Raw genomic sequence first — 20,079 nt, forward strand, 5'->3', positions numbered from 1 at the left:
GTTAGAAAGATCTATCCGAGTACTATCACTTTGGGAAGGGCAACATGGACCGATGTTGCCCCTAGATTTCCCAAAAAACATCGTTTAGGGCCTCAAAACGGCTCCGGAAGTTCAGGACCCGAAAAACTGCTAAAAATAGTAAACTGTGCTACAATTTAGGAAACTAAAAAATCTGAAAGAGACAGTTGTGGGGGTCCAAATGAGATAGGTGGGTGGCCACCAACATCCACCTGGATCATTCCTCCCCCCTTAGGAAGCAATGGTCCCCATTGCGTTGAGTTCCTCCCTGAGATGAGGAAGCTTCTGCTGAGCTGGGTCTCTGGTGAGCTGTTCTGCAATCTCTGATGTGTCCAAAAATGGTGGAAAGCATGGTCGACAATGGTCCACATTGAACGCTCGGTGCAAGCGAAGGAATGGAGGAATGCTATGCTTCAAAGCATTGTTTCCCGTAGCCTTGGTACTGGTGTAAGGACCATGTCGGAGTGGTCGGAGCTTCTGATGGGCTCTTGTAAGGCGTTCTTTCTGCAAATATAACCAAACATTGTTGCCCACCTGAAACTTATCTGGTACCCCTGTGGGTGAGGAGAAGTTGTTCCTGTGTTCTGTCATGACCGTATCCCTTTGCTGCTGCTGCTGTGTGGAGGAACCCTTTGCAGGGGTCATGGATGTAGCAACGATCTTCCCCGTACTTTGGGAGTGAACCAGACATGAATTTCCTAGTCTGGGAGATGAGCTTGCTGTCTTTCTTAGCAGTGATCAAAGATGTGGCGGTAGGTGGGGCTACCTCTAGTATCCTGTATAATGAATTATTTAAAGAAATAATGACAGCACGAGGCCTTGACTCATACACAGCATGTTGCCTCCACAAGTATGGTTGGCCTAATAATACGTCACAAACATCCAGAGGTGTAACATCACACAATACCTCGTCTGTGAAGGGCTTGATGTTGTAGGGAAGGCGGCACTGCTGGCGAACTTTGAGATCTCGTCCTTCATGAAGCCACCCGATACTGTATGACTGTGGGTGTGGTGTAGTTGGTAGGCCCAACCGCTTCACGACCTCTGCTGAAACGAGGTTCTTTTGGCTGTCACTGTCGACAATGAATTGCAGCGGCGAACCCTTCACCCACATCTATGAGTGGAAGAGACGCTCCCCTTCCTCTGGATTTTCGGGCTCATCTTTCTGGATCTTGGCGGTGGCAACAGTGGCGCTGGGATCCGCATCAATGATCTACTTCCCTTTGCCATTCCCCTTGTTGGGTTCTGGCTCAGGGTCGGAACATGCATCTGATTCGGAAGCCTTCAACTCGGCCACCAGCGACTGCTTGGTCCGACACTCACTTGTGTTATGAGTGGGACTCTTGTGGAACTCACACCACTTTCTTGTGTCCTTCTTCGGCTTCGTGGTATTGTTCTTTTCTTGCGGCTTCGACGGGTTGTCTTGGGTCACCCCGCCTTGGCTTTGTCCTTTGGGCTTCGAATTTGCAGATCCAAAGTCTCTCTTCTTCTGTTTGAACTTTTTCTCGATTTTGACAGCGTATCGGTATGCTGTGCCGAGTGAGGAAATGTTCAAGAACCCCATCTCTTCCTGGATGTTTCTGTGTAGGCAGCCGCGGTATTTGAGTACCAGATGCAGCTCAGAATCTTTGATACCCAACTGTGTGCGAAGGGTATGAAAAATGTTTGTGAACTTCGGCACATCTTGGTCTCGTCCCTGCCGCAGTGTGGTCCATTTGATGTATTTGTCCTCATAGCTTCCAACAGGGTAGTACTGCTCCTTGATGGCATCCCGGAAGTCATTCCAAGTGGGTGTGGCTGAAAATAGTGAGCCTGTACTTTCATCCTTCTGCTCGCAGTAGGTTTCCCACCAGTCCTTGACGTGGGGGGCTGCTTTGAGAAGAGCGAAAACGATCTTTTCTCGATTTGAAAATTCATGAACAGAAAAATACCCATCTAGCAGATTTAACCATTTATCTACGGCATCTGCGTCTATTTGACCCTCGAAGATGGGGATTTCAAAATTAACTTGTACCTTGAAGGGTGTGGCATTTACAGAGTCGCTGTTGGAAGCCGATGCGTCGCCTCTGGGTAGCCGCTGAAGGATCTGCGCAAAGCTATCCATCATCGCGTTCCTTTGCCGCTCGAGCGCTTCTTCGAGCAAGATTTTGATAGGATCTCCTGCCCCCTCGTCTTTCTTCTCATCCGCCATGGGAGGCCGTCGGGATTTGCGAGGCTGGTCTTACAAAGGTTCGACCAGTTCAAGCTCTAACTCCTTATATCCCGACCTCATTGGGGACATGCAAAGAAAAACATAGAAAAAGCAGACCGCTCTGATACCACTGATCCGGATTTAAACAAGAACGCAACAAATTATAGAGATAACCATAAATACAAAGATGAGATAACCATAAATACTGAGATGCAGCGGAAATAATACTTCATTTCATTACTGTAAAATACTGAAATGTGCTTACAAACAGAAATGGAAAGAAACCAGCTAGGGCGATGGTAGCTTATCTATGAGAAGAGATGTGGCGGCTACATGCCTCTGAACTGTTCCGAATTGTGTTACAATGAGGCTCAAAGGCCTATTTATTGTTGAGAAACAATGGAAAACCCTTCACATTCCAAAACCTAACCCTAGAAGATGAAATGCCAAATTGTGGGCCCCGTTTGGGTAAATTGGTACATCAATTTCCCGGGTCGTAACTTTGGCATACGATCTCCATTTGACGCGTACGATAGCTCGTTAGAAAGATCTATCCGAGTACTATCACTTTGGGAAGGGCAACATCGGTCCATGGACCCATGTTGCCCCCAGATTTCCCAAAAAAACATCGTTTAGGGCCTCAAAACGGCTCCGGAAGTTCAGGACCCGAAAAACTGTTAAAAATAGTAAACTGTGCTACAATTTAGGAAACTAAAAAAGCTGAAAGAGACAGTTGTGGGGGTCCAAATGGGATAGGTGGGTGGCCACCAACATCCACCTGGATCACCTGCAGCTGTGTGCGCAGGGAAGAAGAGTTTTTAACATAAGGATTATGTCTAATAAAGACTATTTTGGAGCAATAAGTGTGTATCTATGCATTTATATTTACTTACGCAATTTATGTGTATTCGCTCGGTTTTCTGCATTTATCTGAAGAAACACTTAATTGATGCACGAAAGTGGTAGATCTACATGTTTACTTGATAATAAGAATGTTTAAAGTGCACCGCGAAGGGTTAGATTATGCTTCCTGTAATGTGTTGTGGTTTCTGCATTTTAAGGGTTAGGTTTCACGAAGGTCGGGATAAAGTCTTAAAAGTAATAGAAACCTATCACACGGGACTCTGGATGCAGAAACCTGGTTCTGTCATCCCCCAATACTGCTTCAGGTGAGACTGCAGCATGTGCTACGCAGGTTGTTGCCGAAAGGACCAACATTTTAGGGTTTTGTTGGTTGGCGCAACTAACTCTGAACCTAGGTCAAGACCTTTCAAGCCAACACAAGACATTCTTTAAAACCTGTATTTGACGTGCATACCCTTCACTACAATATGGTGAATCACCATAAGTGTAATGTCCAGATCTCTTGAGCAACCATACAAGAGGCCCTCAACACATGATGGTTGCTCAATAATAATGCAACATTTTCTTGTCATTCGTTCAATCTCCTCCCCTTACTCATCTCCGCCTTTGCAGCATAATCTCTATGTATAGGAATATGTCTCCTCCTGTCACTATTCGACTGACTATTCCTTCATTAAAATCCCTTCTTCCAACCTATCTTGTATTTTTTTCCATTTTGGCCCAGAACTTGTGGACCAATTAAATGTAGCCCATATGTCCATCTTGTTCCATATTTTTGTTTTTAATTGACCTTGTCATTGCTAATTGATTTTTGTGTCTGCCTATTTACCCAACCACCATAATGCTACCATCCCTTTGCTTTCTATGTGTCAATCTCCATGGCTGTAGTAGAAGAAAAACCCAAAATATCCTCTAAACAAAATCCTCCTTAGACTTGGAATCAATGTCCCTTTGACTAAGCCCATGTTTAATTTATTTTATTTACAATAGATGTAAAAGGTGATTAGGGCTGTCACAATTTCAACGTCTCTTAGATAATTTTGACCCTCTTTTCTTGTGGTAGAGATCATATCTATGAGTGCACTTTGATATTTGGAGAAAATCGTTTGTCTTTGGAGCTATTGTCTTGGATGAGTGGATGGAAAGATTTGCATGTTGTCTTGTAATTGAGCTTGTTGTTGAATATTATTTCTTTATGTCTAACGTATGAAATATATTTAATCTAGGGTTTGCTATTGTGTCTTAATTTGTTGGAATCTATTGAAAGGTATCTAGATGTCTTTATTGCATGCATTACTCATGAATAACATGTGAATGATAATCCTAGTGGTGAACTTTAATCAAGCTATCCCATGAAACTTGTTGATCCATTGGATAGGTAATTATTAGGGTCTTTGATGCTAGGGCATCATTTATCCTTCATCCTAGTAGCTTTTGGGTCATTTAATAAACTCATAGACTCCATCCACCCAAGGATAAGGCACTAGCCCTACCTTGTTGATGATCACTTTAACTCTTATACACAAATTTTAATCTTCTTTCTCTCTTACCTAATTCAGCCCCTTTAACACCAAGCAACCAAGCTAGGGCTTAGTGTGAATTCCTAGGGAAGAGGAATTTTTGGAATTAGAGAGTCTAAATTCCAAGAAGAAAGTGGTTGCCACAAAATACCTTCTTTTGGTAGTGATTCATTTCAATTTTTTCCACAAATCTCTTCTCCTTAGTTACTAGCCATAAGCTTGCCCTAGTTTGGATTTAGCTTCAACTTAGAGGCTTTTTTAGGGTTTCATGCACCCTTTTCTTGTTGAAAATCATTATTGGAAATCCATTCTCTTCACTTGGACCTTTGGCCACCCCAACTATCAACTCATTAAACAAGACCTAGGTCTTGGCTTGCTTGTAATTGGTCTCTCTAAGGAAAGTGTATTGTCTCACTTAGAGCATTGAACCTGAAATTGTGATTTCCTTTAAAGACCTATCGGGTCACCTTATATCTTAGCCTTAAAATGCCAATTAGGTGACCTTCTTATAGACTGAGACTCCTCTATCAGTGAATATACGTAAAGAGAAGGGGGTTTTGCCTATGGTGACAGTGACCCCATTGTTGTCACTTTGTTTAATATTAGTATTGTAGGGCTTCTCTCTCTAAGGTCTGCTAGATTTTGTGATGACAAGGCCTAAATTAGTTAGTGTGCTTCCCATTATAAGTGTGAGCCCATATGTAGTTAAGATTCTCTAGGGATAGCTATATTTTGAGTAGAAAGTTATGTTTTATAGGGAATTGTTGGGCCTCAAAATAGTCCCTATTTTCACTCCATTATTCACCAATATCTTCACATTTTACCTTCATGTCACCTCCATTCCACCTCCATATCATTACATTTACCTCATTATTGGGTTATAACAATGCTTTTCCAAAGTTTATTAATTCTTAACATTTTTAAGTGAATTTATGGCTAAACTTTAGAAAATAAGATGCTTATACTTATACCTAACAATTAGAATGAGTTTGTTGACATGTGTAGGCACAAAGGAAGCTTCCAGGGCATCTTTATGTGGCCTTGAATGATCAAATTCGAATTTGATAAGATAAGCCTCATGGAAAAGATCATGGAGAAAATCATGGACCTCATGGAGGAGATCATGGAGGATAGGGTTATGTGTCTAGATGGTTGAGACGTGTATGGAACTAAAGAGAGATTAGTGGATCATCATTATGAGTTTGTTATCTCATCTCATTGTATAAATAGGAGTACCTCCTCCATTCCAAAGGGAGGACTCTTAGAGCATTGTATCCAACTTATGATGGAATAGAATAAAGCTCCATTTTACATACATTTCCATTATGTAGTTTTATTTCCATTATGTAGTTTTTAGATATAAGTTTCCTTAATGTAGTATATGGAATAATTTGTCTTGTTCTTAAGAGAATTGAGCTCACTCTAAAAGGATGAGAGAAACATGTTATTTCATATTAGATCTTATTTCATTCAATTGCTTAGATGTTTGAGTATTTGTTTGTGATTGATGAATGAGTTTTAAATTAGAATCTTATCAACATATGAGAGGATATCCAAGGGTCTAAGTTAGGCTCTCTCTCTCTCCATTTGATTTGCATGATAATTAAAATTCATTCTTTTGCTTTTATGTTTCAAGTATCATATGAGGAGATACCAAGAGTCTAAGTTAGGCTCTCTCTCCATTGATTTATATGGTAATTGAAATTCATTCTTTTGTGCTTTTATGTTTCAAGTCATTTCATTTCTTATACTTATGAATGAATCTTAGTTTAGTTTGGATTAGTACATGAGAGGACAATCAAGAGACTAAGTTAGTCTTTCTCTCTCTTTGAATCTGAACAACAATTAAAGTTCATTCGCTTGTCTTCATTTCAAGTTTCTAGTTTTATGTAATCAATGATTTCTCTATGATACTGTAGGGAAGGACAACCAGGACCTCCTTAGTTAGGAGCCTCTTCCCTTGCATATTATATTGAATCGTAAATAATTTAGCTAGACATAGAGTTAGTTGCCTACTCTTGCATATATATTGCTGGCACCATCAAAAGCTTACGAGTTTCGCTGGTCGATAATTTAATGCAACAATTTAAGCCCAATAAATTGCCCAACAGGAATTTTTTAAAGGAATTGTTTTTGAGGTTGGCCCCTAAAAGAGGCAAATGAACATAGCTCTCTATTATTTATTATCAACAAGATATTTCATATGATTTAACTCACCTTTCTCTTTTGTCCTATCTTTTGCACTATATTTTATATTAATGCTCTAAAATTTTGGGGTTAAGTACACTGCATATTTCCTCTAAATGGGTTGGCTTCCTAGAAAAGCAAGAAATTCATGACGTTGCTTGAGTAGCACAAGAAGGACTTCACTAGATTAAAACCGAGAACATAAAAGCTTTAATTTTAAAAGTTGAACTCTCCTAATCTTTTTACTAGGTGAGTTGGTTATATATCAAACTTATTCTTATTCATTTAGATTCTTGTCATGGTTTTGTCACTTGGGTAATGAGCTACATTAACTTTGCTTCATTTGCAATTCTCCTAAATGGCATTGCCTCCTCCATTTTCAAACCTCAAAAGGGGATTAGATAAGGTTTTCCTCTATCCACCCTTATTTTTCTCTTAGTAGTAGGTCTTAGTAAATTCATAAAGTCATTCCTTAAGAATGGAAGCCAAAAAGGTATTAGCGTGGGGCTCTCTTGTAATGTCGCTTATCTTCTTTTGTTGACGACATACTAATCTTGTGTGAAGGATCTAGAAGAATGGTTGCGAAACTTCATGAAATCATGGACCTCTTCTACGAAGCCATTGGAGTGCAAATAAATATTGTTAAATCTTCGATTCATATTTGGGGTCTCTCAAATATAGAAAAGAATTAAATCTCACATGTATTCCCTTACTAGGCAACACATTAGATGTTGGTTTAAAATACCTAGGCTTTCATGAAAGAAAATCTTTATATAAAAGGTGATTGGCAATTGTGGAGAAAAAATTTACTGCCTAGTACAATTGATGGTTATCCATAGCTAGTAGACTTGTTCTAGTTAAAGTTTTTCTTGAAGCCATACTCATATATTGGATGTCTCTTTCTTGAATCCCAAAAGGTAGCCTAGAAAATTTTTGGCAAATATGCTTTATTCTTTAGAATTATTTGGTATGAAGAGGCTGAAAAGAAAATGATGGTGTTAGCATCCTAGACAAGGCTTGCTATCCCAACATCCTTAGGTTGATGGTGCTTAAAAAACATTTTTATGTTCTCAAAGGCTTCTATTGCTAAAAACGTTTGGAGGCATGTTCAAGGATTTGGGATTTGGATTTAAGTTACAATAGAGAAATACATCTCTCAAGATATACTAGAGTATTGGATCAAAAATCCAAATAAAAAAATCTCAAAATTCATCAATCATTTGGACAACAATAATCTCAAAATTCATCAATCATTTGGAAAGCAATAATCTCAACATTCTCCTTTGTTAGTAACTAACTAGTCTAGAAATATGGGAAGGAGGATAACATACAATTAGGCCTGGACCCTTGGATTGGATGCAAGGAAGCACACAAGCTCCCAGCCCATTTGATTCTTGAGATGAAAAACTAAGGACATCATTCATTGAGGCATAGAGGTCAAGGAAACAAAGATATAGAGCATTATCACTAGTTTGCTTGGGGAGAAATTGACTTGAAAAAAGTAATCAAATGTAATAATTGTAAAAAGGATTGAAATTCATAGTATATCGCATGGATCAATGGAGAAAGCTATATGACTTGAATCATAAGTGACCAAAAAAAACAAGTTCTATTCCTCGTTCGAATTAAGCGAGTGAGGAATTCCCTTTACTGAACACGATGTGAGCACATCGGATAACAACACTGAAAACTTGGGAAGGTGTCTCATAAAACTAAATGATGAGGCGGATAACTTCTCTAGTCCCTAAACCCTATTCATAATTGTGAGCCAAGAATAAGATAGCATTGATACACCACAAATATATTGGTGAAACAAACTTTGGAATTATAAATGCCCAGGGAAAGACAAATTCTTTATTTGACTCTTATTAATCAATAAAGCTCTAACATAGATTCTTGTTTTAAAAAAAGGAGCTACGAGGATCCAGGAAGATGTTGCTTTTGCATGGCTTTTATCCTGTCCCATCATTCAAGGAGGAGCTCTAGTGTCACAAGGACCATGAAATTATTGAAAACAAATAAATATGAAGGCAGTAACTAAAATTCAAGGAAAATTAAAAAATGAAAAACATTAAAATGGCTATGTAAACACTGAACAGAGCTACACGACATCTTTATGATACATGAATCCTTCATACCAATGTTCCTCTGGGTTAAGCTACAATTGATTCAAAAGCAATCAAAATGTATGACAGCGATGATGGTTTTCAGTGGCCCAAGCATCGTTTCTGATCTAAATATAGATTATAATACTATTGTTGCAAGCAACCCATCCCTTTTGTTTCTAGAGTTCTGATTTCCGATTGTAGCCGTCTTTTGAATTGAATAACCGATTGAGTGTTGCAGCCAACCGGACACCTGCTTTTGCAAGTTGTTTCTCAACGATCGGCAAGCGAGACAGGAAGTAGTCATCTGCAAAGGACAGCATTTCAGCAATCATGCCCCAAAAAATACTGGAAACACAAAGACATCCTTGATGTGAATTGATGAACATACCTTCTAGAATACTGTTTGCAAGCAAGAATGATACTTTCATCTGCATACCTGAAGGCTGATGTCAGCAATTTAAATTCCAATAAATCGTTAATAATTCTGCCATAGAAATATTAAATGAGTTGAATCATATAAAGAATAGAATCATAGTTCATGGTCTGTTCCATTAAGGTCCTAATTTAACTCTGAAATGTAACTACGTCCCTAAAAAGGCCTTAAAGGTGACCTACAAATTGCAAGACAAATTATGGTCCATGGATATCGATATGTTCTTCTTCGAAACCACTGTACAATTCAGAGAAAGTTGTATTGGGTACTTGATAAAATCTGGCCAGACAATCAATTAAGTATATGTTAAGGTAGCAACCAATCTATCAGTTTTAGTAGGTCACTGCATGCATTGACGGTCTAGCTACCTGGAAAGAGATTGTAGCTGCTGTCAATGTCTTGTTCTGCTAATTTATGTGTTCCCATACAATCTTTTCTATTTCTCTGTGATTAACAACAGCTAAACGTCACGTTTTTTGTTTTTCTATGAAATCGACATGTATTACTGTGTTTGGTACTAGTTGGAGTGAAACCACCGCCCTGGACAACTATACATCCTATCAAATGCCAAAATCGTCAAAGGTGACAGGTTTCATCCATTTATGCAGTTACGTTTGAGCCCTGAGCTTATTCATCTTAGTAGTTGGAGGGATGAACAGGATGACTAGTCACTATACCAATCTATGTCTTAAAAATACTCTCTGCACCAATAAACGCCATTGTAGATATCTGGTGTACTTAACTGAGTTTGTCAAGAGATGTAACTGTTACCTTCAAAGAATAGATAACCATATTCAAAGGAACACAACTCATTGAAAAGAACACCATACTGTTAATCCAATTACTGGGAAGAGGATATTGCATTTACTTACATGATGCAAATTACTCTTTTGCTTATACCACTGTAATATGATTGTATTTCCACCTTCATCTGTAATGAATCCCACGTGTAAAGGCTGCAAATATATTTTTCATTAATCAGTATCAATGGATAAGTTCCCAACAAATTATCCATATGTAAACTGTAAAAAATGTAAAAATAGAGAGGATATGACCTGATGGACATCTCCCATAAAATGAGAGAGAAATAGTAAAGCTTCTGTTAAATTATCTGCAAGTTATACAAATGGGTATTAGCCTCCACTGCTATTTGAATTAGACCACATTCAAATATAATTCACTATGAAAGCACTTTGAGATGTAAAAAACATGTCACGGATAGAGAACTCATTGTAAGATGATGGCAATACAAGATAAACATACATTTTTCTCTGTCGGCTCTGCTGCCATAAGTTTCAAGCTGAGAAGTGTAATTTTTTTATGGCACATGCCTATTTCTCCTTCGGAATTATGGCAGTCCCCCGTTTGCAAACAAACAGAAAAATTCTGAGATCTCTAATAAGGTTGTTACTCGGATATTTCTTATATGTTGCACAACCTTTAGTTTATCATGAAGATGAGATAATTCTCTCGAGCAGTTCATGTCATACCCATCTTATTATGGTAATCAGACAGATACATAAAAGTACCAATTTGATGGACAATCTGAGAGTATTTCACTAAAAACAGAAACGAAAATCCAAATTAAAATAATTGAGTATGGGATGAAGTTTATCTTCGATAGAATAACTTACTAGAATAAACATAAGAACACGTGTTGTCTTGCGTGTCAATGAAGTGTAATGGACTTGACCAGGAATAGTGGAATCGCATATGATCAGCCCACGAACAAAGAGAAGCAAGATCACCATCTGCATACTCAGGGAGCAGTTTCTTCACTGCCATTGATGCTTCTTCACTTAGGAGTGGCTGCACTTGCCCATAGAAACAATGGTCGTTGTAAGTATCAAAATGTCTATGTAAGTATATACATAACTCAAACAAATATTCTCACACAGCTAATAGTCCCTAGACTCCCAACTAAACAACCCGTTTTAAAGATTGACTAGGGCAGCTTGGGGATGGACAGTTTATCGCCCTTGCCTGTTTAGAATCGTTTAAAATTAAACGTTGTTTCTCATGTTGTGTGGTTATTTGGTTACAATTGTTTCCAACGATGGATAGAGAGGATGCTTAATGCCTGGTTTGTTGGGTAAGGTTATGGAGCCTTATAGTGGCCATTTACTTGGAAGGTGGGGTGAGGGCCCATGTTGCATTGTTATGGGATAGATGAACGTGGGCCTTTTATCTTGTAGTCATTGACCATGCAACATCTATTTGTTGCTCAATTTATTGATAAATTATAATTTTTGTCAACTTGGGGAAATTGGGGGAATGAACAGCCCATATAGCTTTTTCTGGAAAATGGGAATACCAAGACAAATAAGTCAATCGCAAGTTATCCTTACCAGCATGGTCAAGTAGCAAGCATGATCAATACGGTACTAGAAAGTATTGCAACCCTCAAAAGGGCATTCATGTTGAATATCTTTGTCTGAGATTAGATAATGGTTAAAAAAAATGTGATATAACAATAAGACTAGTAAGGAACAATGAAAATAGGCAGATAGTACTAGTATCCAAAGCTTCCAGCTCTCTAAGGTTTGGAAACTGAAGCGACTAACATAAATAGTAATAGGTAACCTATTAGTGATGATAACAATATGAAAGGGGAGTTCAAGTAAGCTGGTTCAAAACAACGACAAAGCTGTTTCACTGTGAATGGATGCAAGAAGACTTTGAATTACCACAAACTGAAGCGCTGTGGAAAGGTTGGATGATTATCTAGCTTCCTTGGCCAAATTGAAGGAAGCTTTGAAACTGATTTTAGGTAAAGTTTAAAATCTAAAAGAAAGTCTCACTGCTATAGTCTCTAATGAAAAACATTTTTAAAAACCACGAATGTGTTCCTTTAAGCTTCAGAAAGGAAGAGAAAAACATTTTTAAAAACCACGAATGTGTTCCTTTAAGCTTCAGAAAGGAAGATAAAAGAAGGTAAATCCCAAATATTCTTTCTTAACACCCCATTAATGATTCAGGTGCATATCAACAAAATACCCTTTTCCCCAAGATCCTCACTATCAAGTAAATATCTAGGGGTACCTCTAGTGATAAATAGTGGAAGGGGGTTAAAATGGAAGAAATCTCTCTATCAAAGATAAACAAACAACTTGAAGGTGGGACATTTCGCTTTTTGTCCCTAGTACTACTGAAAAGAATTTTACAAGCATTATCAGTATCCCGATTCTCAATGATACCAGTGCCACAAAAAATAATACATTAGATGGAGAAATATATAAAAACTGCTTGTGGAGAGGCCCCCAATTTGGAAAACAAATGGCCACTGATCACATGGGAAAATATATGTACCCTAAAGAATAATACAGGCTTGGGAGTCAGAAAAATGAAAAATTTAAATATTGCTTTTCAAGCAAACTGAGTTAGAGGCAACATAAAGAAAGGTCAGCATTTTTGGCCCATATACGGAAAGAAAGGTACACACCAAACGCTCATTGGCAAGATATAGCCAGAATAAGTACACTTCCTAATGGAGGTCATATTTGGAAGATTGTGATGAAGGAGATGAGAACGATCCTCAAAGGCAGCTTATAGGAAAAGCAACATGGAAGACCAATAAATGATTTAACAGCCCTCCCAAGATGATATAGCAATAATCTTCGAAGGAAACTTAAGGTAGAAAGTAAGGGACAAAGTGCGGGCAAGAATCCCGAACCTGGTGGCTTGGAATAAATGATCAGAAAGAAATCGTAAAATATTTTGGGAAAGCAAATCACTATTAGATATACAAAACAAATCATTATTGTATATCCAAGATAGGGTCTTTATGAACAGTGTTGGGTATATATATTATCAAGAAGGTGGACGGAAAAAGATTTAAAGAAAGGTTACCAGAAGAAGGTTTAAAGGGGTAGTAGATAACATACGATAACTTAATAATATCCGACCAGTAATCATGAATAGGTCAAAACGACTACTAGGTATATGAGAAACCAGACATAACTAGAATGAGAATGAAAATGCAATTCCTATAAAAGCATATGTAACGTCTAAAGTATTAAAAACCACACTTGGTAGTTAAACAAAACGCGATCAGATAATTAAAATTATTAATTAAAATAAGCTTTGATAGAGCTTCAAGAGGCAACTTTGACAGAGTTAGTATTGGAGAAACTGCCAACAAACTTGTGGGAATAATGAATCTTAGCAAAGGTTTAATTCTACTGAAAGATTTGACCATTCTGCAGCTAATAATAAAATCATTATTAGTCAGAATAAGCTTTTATAGAGCCTCAAGAGGCAATTCTGACAGGGCTAGTATAGGAAAACCGACAACAATTTTGTAGGAATAATTACCTTTAGCGGAGGTTGGATTCTACAGAAAGATTAGACCATTCTGCAACTAATAATAATAGGAGATTTTGTGTTAATTATAGACAAAGTCGAGAAGTGGAGTTCAAAGAAGATGGGGATATACTCAATATCTAACTGGCACCTGGCTCCCCCTCACAAGGAAATCTCTCTAGATGGTGTGGACTATAAATTGAATTAGACAATCGTATCTCTAAATTTAACTAGAAGAAGCCAATGTTGGATCAGGTGCACAGCAAAAATTAAATAAACACAGAATTAACACAACAGAACAATCAAGCACATAGGAGACAATTTTTAACGTGGTTCACCCAACCAATCTGGGCTACGTCCACCAAACATAGGCATCAGGAGTTTATTAATCAAATCAGGAGATTACATCATGAAAGCCTCACAAAACTCTCACACTCTTAGCAAACCATCCAAATGGTTGCCTGTTATATAGCCCAGAGAATCTAACAGCCTCATTAATTCCCTCACATCAAATATAGGAGGCATTAACTCCCTCCCAACAAACTGGAGCTAATCTAGGAACTGAATTCCTATTGTTGTCACCTTCAGAGATTTTTGCCTATTTCATCCCAAACAGAAAATCTCAACAATCTCCACCTTGACAACAATTCCCCTGATGCCCTGTTATTATTATTTTATCTTTTCTGCAAGCCAAGAGAAGCCAAACACCAGCGTAGCTTCTCCAACAAAATTGGTTTCGTGAACATGTCTGCACAGTTCTCCTTTGTATGCACCTTTTCAAGAGAGACTCCCCTTTCAGTGATAACCTGTCTTACAAAATGATATTTGATTGGAATATGCTTTGATTTACTATGATAGGCCGGATTCTTAGCCAAATGTATTGCACTTTGACTGTCACAAAGTAACCTGATGTTGTCCTGTAACCTACCAAACTCACCAAGCAAACCTTTCAACCAAACCGCCTCTTTGCAAGCATGCGAAGCAGCAATGTATTCTGCTTCAGTAGTGGATAAAGCAACAATGTTTTGTAGCTTTGACATCCAGCTTATAGCTCCACCTGCAAGAGTAAAGACGTACCCTGAAGTTGATCTTCTCTTATCCAAATCACCTGCAAAATCGGAATCAACATATCCACAAACAAATTCACTACTCTTATTGTAAGAAATACAATAACTACTTGTGCCTCTCAAGTACCGAAGCCCCCATTTCACTGCTGGCCAGTGTTCTTTACCCGGATTTTCCATGTACCTGCTGACAACCCCAACTGCATGTGAAATATCTGGTCGAGTACAAACCATCGCATACATCAAACATCCTACTACATTGGCATAAGGAATTCGAGACATATAATCCTTTTCTTCATCTGTATTAGGACATAAACTCGAAGAAAGCTTAAAATGGGAAGCTAAAGGGACTGACACAGGCTTCACATTATTCATACCAAACCTCAAAAGTATTTTCTCAACATACTTCTGTTGTGATAGCCACAGCTTACCATTGCCCCTGTCTCTGAAAATCTCCATGCCCAAAATCTGTCTTGCCGCTCCTAGATCTTTCATATCAAACGTCCTTGCCATCTGAGTCTTCAACCTGTTGATTTCTTTAATGCTTTTGCTTGCTAAAAGCATATCATCAACATATAACACTAAGATAATGAACATGCCATTATTTAACTGCTTAAAATAAACACAATGATCATATTCACTTCTTACATATTTCTGACTCAACATGAAAGAATCAAACTTCTTATACCACTGCCGAGGCGACTGCTTCAGGCCATATAATGACTTCTTGAGCCTGCAGACAAATTTCTCATTGCGATGGTGAACAAACCCTTCCGGTTGTTCCATATATATTTCCTCATCTAAATCACCATGTAGAAATGCAGTCTTAACATCTAACTGCTGCAACTCTAAATCAAGCAAAGCCACTAATGCTAACACAAGTCTAATTGAAACAATTTTAACCACTGGTGAAAATATCTCATGAAAGTCTATGCCAGCTTTCTGAGAAAACCCCTTTGCAACCAGTCTCGCTTTGTACCTGTCTTTCGTATCATTCACACCCCGTTTCAGCTTGAACACCCACTTGCATCCCACAGTTTTCCTGCCTTTGGGAAGTTCGACCAGATCCCACGTGCCATTCTTACCTAAGGCCATCATTTCTTCCTTCATGGCTGCTTTCCATTACAGCTTCCTGATAACACAAAGGTTCATCATCATTAGCGATCAAAGCAACTGAAGTAACATGATCATCATACCTTCTTGGAGGACGTTTGATCCTTGTAGACCTCCTTAAGAATGTTTCTGGTGCTTCTACAATTGGCTGTCTATCAACTGTAGGAATTTCTTCATGATCGCCATCTGAGACCTGTTCATGTCCTCCATCTGAACCCTGTTCATAATCTGATTCTGAAACCTGTTCATGACTAGAATCTGAACTATGGTCGTTATGACTATCATTAGAAATGCTGTCAAACTAAATATGTTGGGAATCAGATACATCATCCTGTTTCAATCTACTATTTACATCTAACTGTACAAGAGAGGATTCATTAAACTTTACATCTCTGTTGATGATGATTTTGCGGGTAGTAGGATCCCACAATCTATATCCCTTTGTTCCATCACCATACCCAACAAAGATATACCTTTTAGACTTTGGATCTAATTTAGTTCACTGATGTTTAGGCACTAGAGCATACGCATCACAACCAAACACTCTGAGTTTAGAATAGTCACAAGGGTGTCCTTTCCATACCTCTTGCGGAATCTTGCAGCCTATCGCCGTTGATGGAGATCGGTTTATCACATAACAAGCTGTTGCCACTGCTTCTGTCCACAACTCCTTTTGCAACCCGGCGTTACTCAGCATACACCTTGCTCTTTCTAGAAGAGTCATGTTCATGCGTTCAACAACTCCATTCTGCTGAGGAGTATAAACCGTGGTCTTATGTCTTTCGATCCCTGCATCCTTGCAATAGCTGTCAAACTCCTTGGAGGAAAACTCACCACCATTGTCAGTTCTTAAACATTTTATAGTTCTACCAGTGCTGTTTTCTACCAATGCTCTAAACTGCTTGAAAACTGTAAAAACATCAGACTTCTTTTTCAACATGTAGACCCATACTTTCCGAGAAAAGTCATCAATGAATGATACAAAATAAGACGAACCACCATATGACGCTGTAGGGGCTGGACCCCAAACATCTGAATGGATATAATCAAGTATGCCTTTACTAGTATGTTTGCCTGTTTTAAACTTTTGTTTACTTTGTTTACCAAACAGACAATGTTTACAGAAATCCAATTTTCCAGATCTTAGATTAGGAAGTAACTTTCGGTCAGCCAAAATTTTCAATCCTCTTTCACTCATATGCCCCAATCTTTGATGCCATAAGTGAATGGAACTACTGTCATGTTTAGACACAGACACATGATCTGACCCAGTTCTACCTTCTAACTGAAATAGATTTCCTACTTTCTTAGCTTTCATAACTAGTAAGATGCCTTTGCAAATTTTCATTACTCCACCTTGAATTACAGTTTTATATCCATTTGAATCAAGTGCTCCTAATGAAATCAAATTTTTTCTTAAATCTGGTACATGCCTCACATCTGTTAATATTTTTGTTGTCCCATCAAACATTTGCAGTTGTATGCTCCCAATTCCCACAATATCACATGTTACATCATTACCCATGTACACAACACCATCATCAATTGATTTATATGTTTTAAACCAATCTTTATGTATACACATGTGGTTAGATGCCCCGGAATCTAACAACCAATGTTGATCATGTTTTGAAACATTAACAGACAATACCTCATCACTCATACCTGAACCAGATACTGAACCTGTATCTGTGGTGTTGGCTTCCTTCTTTTCTATCGAAGAGCCGTCTTTAGCAGCCTGCTTTCGCTTCCAGCAATCCTTTTTCAGATGCCCAGCCTTGCCACAATGCCAACACTTCACCTTTGGCTTCTTTCCTTTGGACTTTGAACGAGAGTCGCTATGCTTGCCCCCGGAGTGTCTCTCTCGTGAGCGACCTCTGGCCATCATTACCTCTGATGTAGAGGTGTCTGCATTCGACCTCTTCCTTGTCTCTTCAGCCAACAAGGCTCCAACAACATCGTCAAACTCAAGAATTTCTGATGTACTAAAGCTTATGGAAGTAACAAAGTGATCCCAGGATTCAGGCAATGAACATAATAGAGTTATTGCCTTATCCTCTAAATCAAATTTCACATCTAGACTGTCTAATTGCACCAATAAGGTATTACAGCAATTGAGGTACCTTCTTTCATCCGCAAACCGTAAAGCTGTCGTTTCAGGAGAATCCGATTTGTCAAAGATTTCGTCATATAGAGCTTCTCAAGCTTCGACCACAAGCCTGCGGCGGTTTTCTCTGACACAATGTTGAACAGAACATCGTCCGCCAGACATAACCGAATTGCGCTCAGAGCTCTATCGTCCTTCTCATCCCATTCATCCTCCGTCATGGAAGGAGGTCTTTTGTTTTTCCCCAACAGTGCTTTCGTCACACCTTGTTGAACCAGCAGATCGTGCATCTTTACCTTCCAGATCTCAAAATTATTTTTCCCATTAAATTTCTCTATTTCAAAACGGGCACTCTGTGTTTTGGCCATCTCGTCAAAGAATCTCCAATTTCAATTTGAAATACTAGCAATTTAAAAAACAAAATTGCATATGCCTTTGTTTTTACACAACAAAGAAAAACTGCCTATGCCTTTGTACCTGTGCCTTTAAAAAAAAAAAAAAACAAACTGCCCTGTGCACTTATATTAGAACTGTCTTTATTCTATTTGCCTTTATTTAACTGTTTAAACAACCAGCAAATATATATATAAAGCCTTCGTTATGAATCCAACCAGGATTTAGTTTGCAAATGATTCTTGCCACCGTCAGTTTCATACATCCGTAAGCAAAGTTCAGGCTTACAAAGACAGTATTCTAATACCTAGTATAAAATAACACTGTGCTGCGCACGCTGTACATCAAAAAACAAAACTGCAATTCGCCGTTTTAAAATATATCAACGCAGATCTTGGAAAAAACCACGCCCTTTTTTAAATGTACATTCCCACCGGTTTAAATATGAATCAACGCCGTGTTTGAATATATATCAACGCAGGTTATCACAATATCCATTGCCGTTTTCAAAATACATATTCACGCTGTTGTGAAAATAAATACCCATGCTATTTTTAAAAAACAAACATATATCCACGCTGGTTTCAAAATAGATACCCACGCTGTTTATAACATATCAACACCGTGTTTAAAACTATCGTTTTAAAAACGCTTTAACTCAAACTGCGTCATACCGTTTTCAATACACAGTTTCTAATGCATATCAAGAATACGTTTTTGAAAACTGCGTCATACCGTTGTCAATACACGCTGTTCTCCGCATCGGAACGGTTTGAAGAGCGCCCACCAAATCCAACGCTGATCAAGTGCTACCGAATCACTTTACACAGCGCACCTCCAATCACAACGCACAGCAACGTATACGCAGCAGCAAACATCCACGATCACGCCAATCCACCTCCAGTACGCAAGTCTCAGCACCTCCAACATGCTCTGATACCAATTGTTGGATCAGGTGCACCGCAAAAATTAAATAAACACAGAATTAACACAGCAGAACAATCAAGCACATAGGAGACAATTTTTAACGTGGTTCACCCAACCAATCTGGGCTACGTCCACCAAACATAGGCATCAGGAGTTTATTAATCAAATCAGGAGATTACATCATGAAAGCCTCACAAAACTCTCACACTCTTAGCAAACCATCCGAATGGTTGCCTGTTATATAGCCCAGAGAATCTAACAGCCTCATTAATTCCCTCACATCAAATATAGGAGGCATTAACTCCCTCCCAACAAACTGGAGCTAATCTAGGAACTGAATTCCTATTGTTGTCACCTTCAGAGATTTTTGCCTATTTCATCCCAAACAGAAAATCTCAACAGCCAACAGTGATGGATTTCTATTTTTTTTAAATGCCACTTACGGAAACAACACTCAGAAATCTATATCAAACTCTGCATTTTTGTCCATGAACAGCCCAACACCAACCTAAAGTGTTAATGAAAAGGAAACATAAGGAAAACCGATGAAAATACATGAAGCTACAGATAAGATACAAACTTCCTTGCAATGAAAACAACAATAAAAAGAAATAATAATAATTACCTCAGCTATCTTACAAATAGAATAATGTCCTTCATTTCCCCAAGCTTTCACACCATTTTGAGGAGCCATACCAACAAGGAGAAGGAAGATAAATATCTCCATTCCAATTCCAACCAACATTAAACACCCAAACCGACCCATTATCACCAAAACCTCTCCAATCCTCTGTAGTTTTCCCAAAATATTTTATGTTGCAATCTGCTGATTCCGTAGCTACTGCAAAATTC

The 20,079-nt window shown here is 38.4% G+C and overlaps 1 pseudogene; it reads right to left on the minus strand.

The window, feature by feature from the left end:
* Window positions 1-9,064: 9,064 nt before the first annotated feature.
* On the minus strand, window positions 9,065-19,993 carry LOC149210267 (endonuclease 4-like; annotated as a pseudogene).
* Window positions 19,994-20,079: the final 86 nt, after the last annotated feature.

The sequence above is a fragment of the Pinus tabuliformis genome, chromosome 1_2, assembly GCF_031772625.1.
Source record: "Pinus tabuliformis cultivar Carrire ecotype Pingquan chromosome 1_2, CPIR1, whole genome shotgun sequence".
NCBI lineage: Eukaryota > Viridiplantae > Streptophyta > Pinopsida > Pinales > Pinaceae > Pinus > Pinus tabuliformis.